We start from the raw sequence: 7,847 nt of genomic DNA on the forward strand, positions 1-7,847 counted from the left end.
GCGGTCCCTTTACTAAACAGGAGGTAGAGGTTGCCATTGATCACTTACTCATGTCAAAAACTCCCGGTCCCGATGGCATTTCGGGTGAATTTTATAAAACCTTTAAGTGCATTCTTACGCCTGGTCTACTGAAAATATTTTTAACAAGTTTTGAACTAGAGGATTTACCAGTCTTTCACAAAAAGCCACAGAGTGTTAATACCTAAAAGAACTGACAGAGAAAAATTACGTTTTGCTGATTGTTATAGACCGATTACATTGTCAAACGTTGACTACAAAATTTTTGCTAAAATTTTGTAAAATCGGTTGCAGGCAGCGATTTCAATTCTAATTGGTCCATATCAAACATGTGGTATCAAAGGCCGTTCCATACAATCCAACATACACATCGCTCGCACAGTTGTTGAGTACTCTTCGACTTCTTATGATCAACTTGCAATGCTCCAGGTTGACCTCGCAAAGGCATTTGATCGGGTCCGGCATTCGCTTTTATTTTGTCTTCTAGAACATGTCAATGTAGGATCCACAGTGCTTAATGGCGTTCGACTTTGTTATAGTGATTGTACAACCCGCTTTGTTGTCAATGGTAGCCTCTCTAATCCCGTCCACATCCGTTCTTCAGTGAAACAAGGATGCCCTATGTCCCCACTCCTCTTTGCCCACTCTGTTTGAGCATTTTGAACTGCAGCAGTGTTCGTGGTTTTAATGTTTTTGGTGATGAGGTAAAAGTGTTAGCATACGCTGATGATATTGCATTCTTCTGCAAAGACAAGCCCAGCATCGATAAAACTCTTTCTATCGTAGAAGAGTTTGGATACTGTTTCTGGTGCGCAGATGAATAGCACTAAGAGCTCAGCTGATACTGGGTCATTACACCATCACATTAGGCTGGAATTGAGTGGCCCTGTATGCCACCTAAGAATATATGAGTTCCACTGCATGCCTACAAGTTCAGTGCACACTACTGGAGAGAGCGCGTTCCAGCCCTCCAGGGCTACACAAATACCTTTGTCCCGCACCGTCTATCAATATTTGGAAGAGCAGAAGCCTGCAACATGTTTTTGGCAACCAAAGTTTTCTGCCTTTCAGGTTTTTCACTGCGCAAGGCTTTACATTCAACGTTTTCATAGGATTTTGTTTCAACGTTCATATGGTCTTCCAGTATTGAACCTATGAAACGCGACATTTTTCGACCAGTGAGTGCTGGAGGGTTAGGGTTGGTGCATTTATATGTGCGGCAGTTAGTCTCGCGCTTTTTCTTTTTTCGGGATAGCTCTCATCCGGTATTACAAGCTTTCATGCAGGTTAACCTGGTTCATGTCCTGCCAGAATTGGTGGTGTGCTCAAATTTAATTTCTAGACATTGTTTATGGGGGTTTATGCGTGAGGTTTATTTTTCTATTTCTTTTCTGACTGTGCGCTTTTCTGAAGATTATTTGTTTACTGTGTCACCGAAAACATCTTTACAAACATTTATTATCGATGATGTTCCCTCCGCCGTTTTATGGATCCGTATACATCACATTACCTGGACATGATGTGCTTGCGAGAGTGCGCAAAATGCCAGTTCCCCCTTGTACAAAAACTTTCTTTACAAATTACACACTGAAACATTGCCCGTTAAAACATGGCTGCATAAAAAGAATATTTTCGGTTCGTCAGTTAACTGTCGCCTATGTGACGTGCCTGAAACCATTAAACACTGTTTTATTGTTTGTAAAGATGCCATTTTATTTTGGGATGTTATCCATAGAAATTTTCAAACATTTTTTTATCTAAATTCTCACAGTATCCGATAACTTGTTGCTCCGTATGATGATGTTCCATTCGGTATGTTTTTACTGATAGGCCTGCATAGCCTATGGAAATCTCGTATGCAAGACCGAAAGGCAGAAAAAAAAACAATTTCCTCAAGATCGCATTTCGTTCAGATTATCATGCACTTAAAGGACATTTACGACCAAGCAGAATGTCAGCCGGCTTGGTATCCACTTTTGATTACGTGTTTTACTTCCCCTTACAAGTTTTTGCTGTGAAGGATGGTGTTGGTGTGTGACGTTATCTTCATATGGACTGCTCGTTGACGTTTGATTACTTATGTCCACCTGGTGCTCATATTATTGTAAATAGTTCCTGTACATACATTTCATTCATTGTAATAAATACCATGTTCAAAAATATATCGGCGTGGCGTAAGAAGAAGAAGACGCCGTTTCGAACGGCTGTGTTTTCTGATGCTCTCCACCGAAAAGGATCAATCCGCCTTAGGCCGAGGTACTACTCAGGCGTCAGCCAGTAGTAACAGTTACCGGACCGTTCTTCCCCGTCTAGCTACGGGTAAGCTTGTTGCGAATTCCGTCTTTCTTCATGCCGACGTTGCTGGACGTCCATACTGTGCCCAGGATTTCAGAGATACTCTACGTAACGCCATTGACCTTAAAGAGATCAGCTGTATCGGACAGTTTCAGATGTCGCATGTTTGGATGGTGACGTGCAAAACTAGTGTGGCAAAAACAACACTTGTGCACTATGGGGAGCTCCAAGTTAAAAACCGGCGCTGCATGGTGATAGACCCCGAGACAAAAGCCGTGAAAATGAAGCTCCTATGGCTTCCTGAGCATTTAGAAGATGACTATATAAGGGAAGCGCTTCCATTCTATGGAAAAGTTACGTCATTAAAGCTTGAAAATTGGAGAGTCGCAGACATGGAAGACATGCGGACTTTGAACCGGGACGTTGTGCTGTCATTGAATGATGGTATCTCTGTCAGCGAGGTGCCACATCTTGTGACAGTATGTGGCATACAATGTCTTGCTTTAATCCCCGGAAGGCCACCACTGTGTCTTCGCTGTAATAAATTGGGACACATACCCGTCAATGTCGTACGCCTCGTTGTGATAGTTGTCGCCGATTTGGGCACTCAGCTGATGAATGCGCTTTGACGTATGCCGATAAGCTCCGGCATGGCACGCGTCCTCCTGATGAGGTTGTCCAAGGACATCTCATGGACGCGACGGAAGTCCTCGACGCAGCAGGAGGTTTGTCAACGACATCACATGTGGCCGAAGGCACATCAACGTTGCCTAAGCAGGAAGTAAGCGGAGTTACACCAACCGCGCTTCAAGATCATGCACCACCGCATCAGGACGTGTCTGAAGCTGTGCAGGCAGTGTCCTCCCACCGTCCTCAGCAAGATGTAGTGGATGCCTCAATCGTGTCGTCGCACGCACCACAAGAAAGTTGTGATGTGCGTTCCTCTACCATGTGATCGCTTGCTCCGCAAGAAAGTGGCGATGTGAGTGCCTCTGCCGTGCCTACGCTTGATCTGCAGGGCGCTGGGCCACAGCCTAGCGAGCATCCTACTGCAGGTGTGTTTGGTTCTGGTGCAGTGGCAAAGCGTCGTGCGATGTGCGAGACAAAGTCAGGGGAGACGACGGAAGGCAGCGATTCTTCCTTGAAAGGACCTCGTCGTAAAGCATCTAAGAAGATGGGAAGATCTCGACGATCAAGGTCCAGAAGCCCAGGTGTCACCTCTCGAGGGGCGTCACCGAACTCGATGCAACATACCTAAAACAATTGTCAGTAACTATGGCGCTTTCCCAGCAACTGAGCTATGCAACGTTGAATGTACGAGGGCTGAGATCTAGACAGAAACAGGTACAGCTGCGCCGATTACTATCTCATGGCCACTTTAACTTTGTCGCCATTCAGGAGACAAAGTTTGAGAGCGATGAGATGACCGGCAATGCCCTGCAGCCTTTCCTCACAGATTACTTTGTTTGGGTACCACACTCTATTGGCCTTTCCGCGGGTTATTTTTTGTTTCTAAAGAGAAGTCTTCCTTTTTCTGATCTCATTTATAACGTCGACAGCCAAGGCCACTTCATAAGTTGCGATTTTCAGTTGCATGGTGTGCTGTGGCGTTTACTTAATGTTTATGCTTTTAGTGATGAAGCTAATTGAGTTAAGTTTTTTGAAACTATGGGTAACGTGCTATATTGCGATCGTTCTGTCGTTCTCATGGAGACTTCAATTGTGTATGCAATCCATCTGATCGTGCTCAGTCAGTGAACAGGCGGGATAGGAGTGCTGAAGTGCTAACATGCATCACTGGTGGCCTCATTGCAATATACCTGGTCTTGTGCTAGGAGTTCGTACTCCTGTACACATTTCCAAGGCCGTTCCTATGCTCATCTGGATCGCATATATGTTTCTTCAGCACTCCTAAATTGCCGGATTTCATGTGAAGTGCAGCCTATTTTATTCTCTGATCACTGCATGGTGTTTTCCCGGTTTGGTGATAACGGTCGCACTAATTTCAAACCAAAGTGGAAACTATGGAAGCTTAATGTAAGCCTAATTAGCGATAAAGAATTCATATCTCGAGTACGTTCATTGCTATCATCTTGCTTTTCTAAGAATTTACACTCATTTGCAGCCTGGGAAATGTTTAAACTGGAAATTCGAGACATAGCAATGGAAATTAGCTGATAAGGTCGTATGTAAAAAAGTGCCAAGAAAAAATGTTCTGGAAAAGCCTTTATAACCTTCATGAGCTGGAATCAGAAACACCTGGCACATATATAAATGAAATCACTCTTGTTAAAAGCCACCTTCAAAAATACGATGCTGAACGCTATAGAGGTGCTCGCATTCGCGCTCGTACAACCCGTGCCTTGCACTCAGAAGAAACAACACGCCAGGCGTTACTTGATGAACGTCGCCATGCAAATTCAAAACACATCTCACATATATATTCTAAGGGCGTGCTTGTGACAAAAACGTAAGAGATTATCAAAGAATTTCAAAGACATTATACAGCGCTTTTCAGCTCAGCTCATACGCCAAATACTGATGTTCTGACGCATTTCGTCTCCCTAGTGAACCCTCTCTCAGAGGATGATGGTTCTGTTATTAGTGGACCATTTACCCAACAAGAAATAGAACTTGCCATTGATCAGTTACCGCTTTCTAAAACACCAGGCCCTGATGGAATCTCTGGAGAATTTTATAAAGCCTTTAAATTTATATTAAGCCCTGTTTTACTTACTATATTTACTGCTAGTTTTGATGAAGATTGCCCACCACGATCTTTTACTAAAAGTCATATTATCTTAATCCCTAAAAGTAGTGAGAAAGAAAAATTGCGGTTTCTAGAATGCTATTGACCCACTACACTGACGAATGTAGACTACAAAATTTATGCAAAAGTCTTATCTAATTGACTCCAGTATGCATTGAATGGCATTAGTTATTGGACCTCACCAGACTTGCGGATTAAAAGGCCGTTCCATACAAACAAACTTGCATCTAGTCCGAACAGCTCTTCAGTACTGCTCGTCCCACTGTGATCATTTTGCATTGCTTCAGATAGATTTAGCAAAAGCATTTGACTTAGTGAACCACACGTTCCTTTTCAAACTTTTAGAGAACGCCAATGTTGGATCCGTTGTTTACAACGGTGTCCGCATGTGCTACACTAACTGTTCTACCAATATAATTGTTAAGGAAAATCTGTCCGAGCCGGTGTCTATTCTTTCCTCTGTAAAACAGGGTTGTCCGTTATCACCTCTTCTATATGCCCTTTATTTAGAGCCATTATGTATAAGCATTCTAAAATGCAGTGACATCCATGGCTTTAACATTTTGGGCAATGAACTCAAAGTATTGGCTTACGCAGATGATCTTGCTTTTTTCTGCTCAGACGAACCGAGCATTGACAAGGTGCTATCATTGACTGAAAAATTTGGTATGGCTTCTAGTGCCCAGATAAATTGGTCAAAAAGCTCAGGTCATTGGTTTGGTTAATGGGGATGTAGGCCGACCCAATATGCTGGTATAGAATGGACAACCGTGCCACCTAAATACCTTGGTGTACCTTTTGATGCATATAAGCTTAGTGCCCATTTCTGGCGGGAACGTGTACCGGCACTTCAACGCCATGCGGATATCTTTACGCCACACCGCCTTTCTATATTTGGTAGGGCAGCGGCTTGTAACTTGTTCCTGGCTACAAAAATATTTTATGTACTGCAAATACTTCATTGTGCCCCGACTTATATTCAACGATTTCATAGAATATTTGCTACTTTTGTGTGGTCCTCCACCTTTGAGCCTATGAGACGAGATAATATCCTTAGACCCGTATGTGCTGGCGGACTTGGCCTAGTGCATCTATATGTGCGACAGAGTGTTTGGCGTTTCTTCTTTTTTCAAGATACTTCACACCCGATACTACGATCATTTATTCAAGTGAACTTATTCAATGCATTACCCAATCTTGTAGTTTCATCCCAATATTCTGAAAGACCTTGTTTGTGGGGTTTTATGTATGAAGTATATTTCGCTGTGCAGTTCCTCATTGTTCGATTTTCTACTGATAATCTCTACACAGTGTCCAGAAAACAACTATAAAAAGATTTGATATCAATGATTTTCCCCCAATAAGCATTCTAAAATGCAGTGGCATTCATGGCTTTAACATTTTGGGCAATGAACTCAAAGTATTGGCTTACGCAGATGATCTTGCTGCTTTACCGTTCTACATTCTCCAGTTTGCCAGGGAAAGACGTACTTAAACGAGCCCGCAAGATGCCTTTATCCCCATGTACAAAAACGTTTTTCTTTAAATTACACAGTGAAACATTACTTGTCAAAACTTGGCTGCACAAAAAAGGAATTTTTGTATCCACTGTGAACCGTCGCCTTTGTGATGTACCTGAGACTATAGAGCATTAATTTTGCTTCATAAGTTCTAAAGACGCAATATTGTTTTGGGATGTGCTCCAAAGAACTCTCAAGAAAGACTTCATTTTGAATCACCATACCATCCGATACTTGATTGCACCCCACAGAGAAGACGTGCCTTTTGATATGTTTTTCTTAATTGGACTACACAGCTTATGGAAGACGCGCATTTTAGACAGAAACGCTGAACCTGTTGTTTCGGCGAAATTTCACTACGCTCAAATGATTGGTCACTTGAAGGACATGTATAACTTGACAGAGTTTCAACCGGACTGGTACCATCTCTTGTTACGTTGCTTGTCGTTGCCACCTTTTTAGGATCAAAGTTACTTGCCACCTGTTTAAGAACAAAGCTACTTGTAGCTTTGTTCGTGCAGGGTGTGCTTAACGAGCTTTTAGGCTATTTATAGGCCATGAATATGAGATGTGTTGGCTGGTGCTTGCACGTTTTCCGCAGGTAGTATTTCTCTCGCATATACATGATGCAATAAATACCATGTAAGGAAAAAAATATCGGCGTGGCGTAGTGGTAAGATAATGGTATAGGGATCTGTAGGTCGGAGGTTCGAATTCTTGGGGCTCCCTTTTTGTTGTTTACTTTTTTTCTTCTTTTTTATTGCATTGCAGCGCTCTCTGTCCCTTTTTGTATTTGAAAAAATATATAAGGCAGCCAGGCACCACGTATTTCTCGCCCTAGAGCTGCATTTCGCACCAGTGCCCCGCGCCCCACGCCTCCAAGTATGCCGCGCCTTGCCAGCGTCCCAGCATCCAGCGCGCGGCACTGGGCCCATAATCAGGCATGGCACTGGGCACTGGATACTGGGTTTTGCAATAGGGCGAGGAAAGCTGTGCATCGCGATGACCCGGCCACACAGACAGTAGTTTTGTGGCAGCAGTCCGTGGTCTTGCATGGTCACAAAAAATGATTCCATTCTTTGATATACAAGTCCCTATTCTGATCATAAGAAAGAAATTTAGAGAAGAATAAAATCGGGTTGGAGTGCATACGGCAGGCACTACCAAATCCTGACTGGGAGCTTACCACTGTCGTTGAAAACAAAAGTGTACAATCATTGCATTCTGCCGGTGCTAACATATCG

This window comes from Dermacentor silvarum, chromosome 11 (genome assembly GCF_013339745.2).
Source record: "Dermacentor silvarum isolate Dsil-2018 chromosome 11, BIME_Dsil_1.4, whole genome shotgun sequence".
Classification (NCBI taxonomy): Eukaryota; Metazoa; Arthropoda; class Arachnida; order Ixodida; family Ixodidae; genus Dermacentor; species Dermacentor silvarum.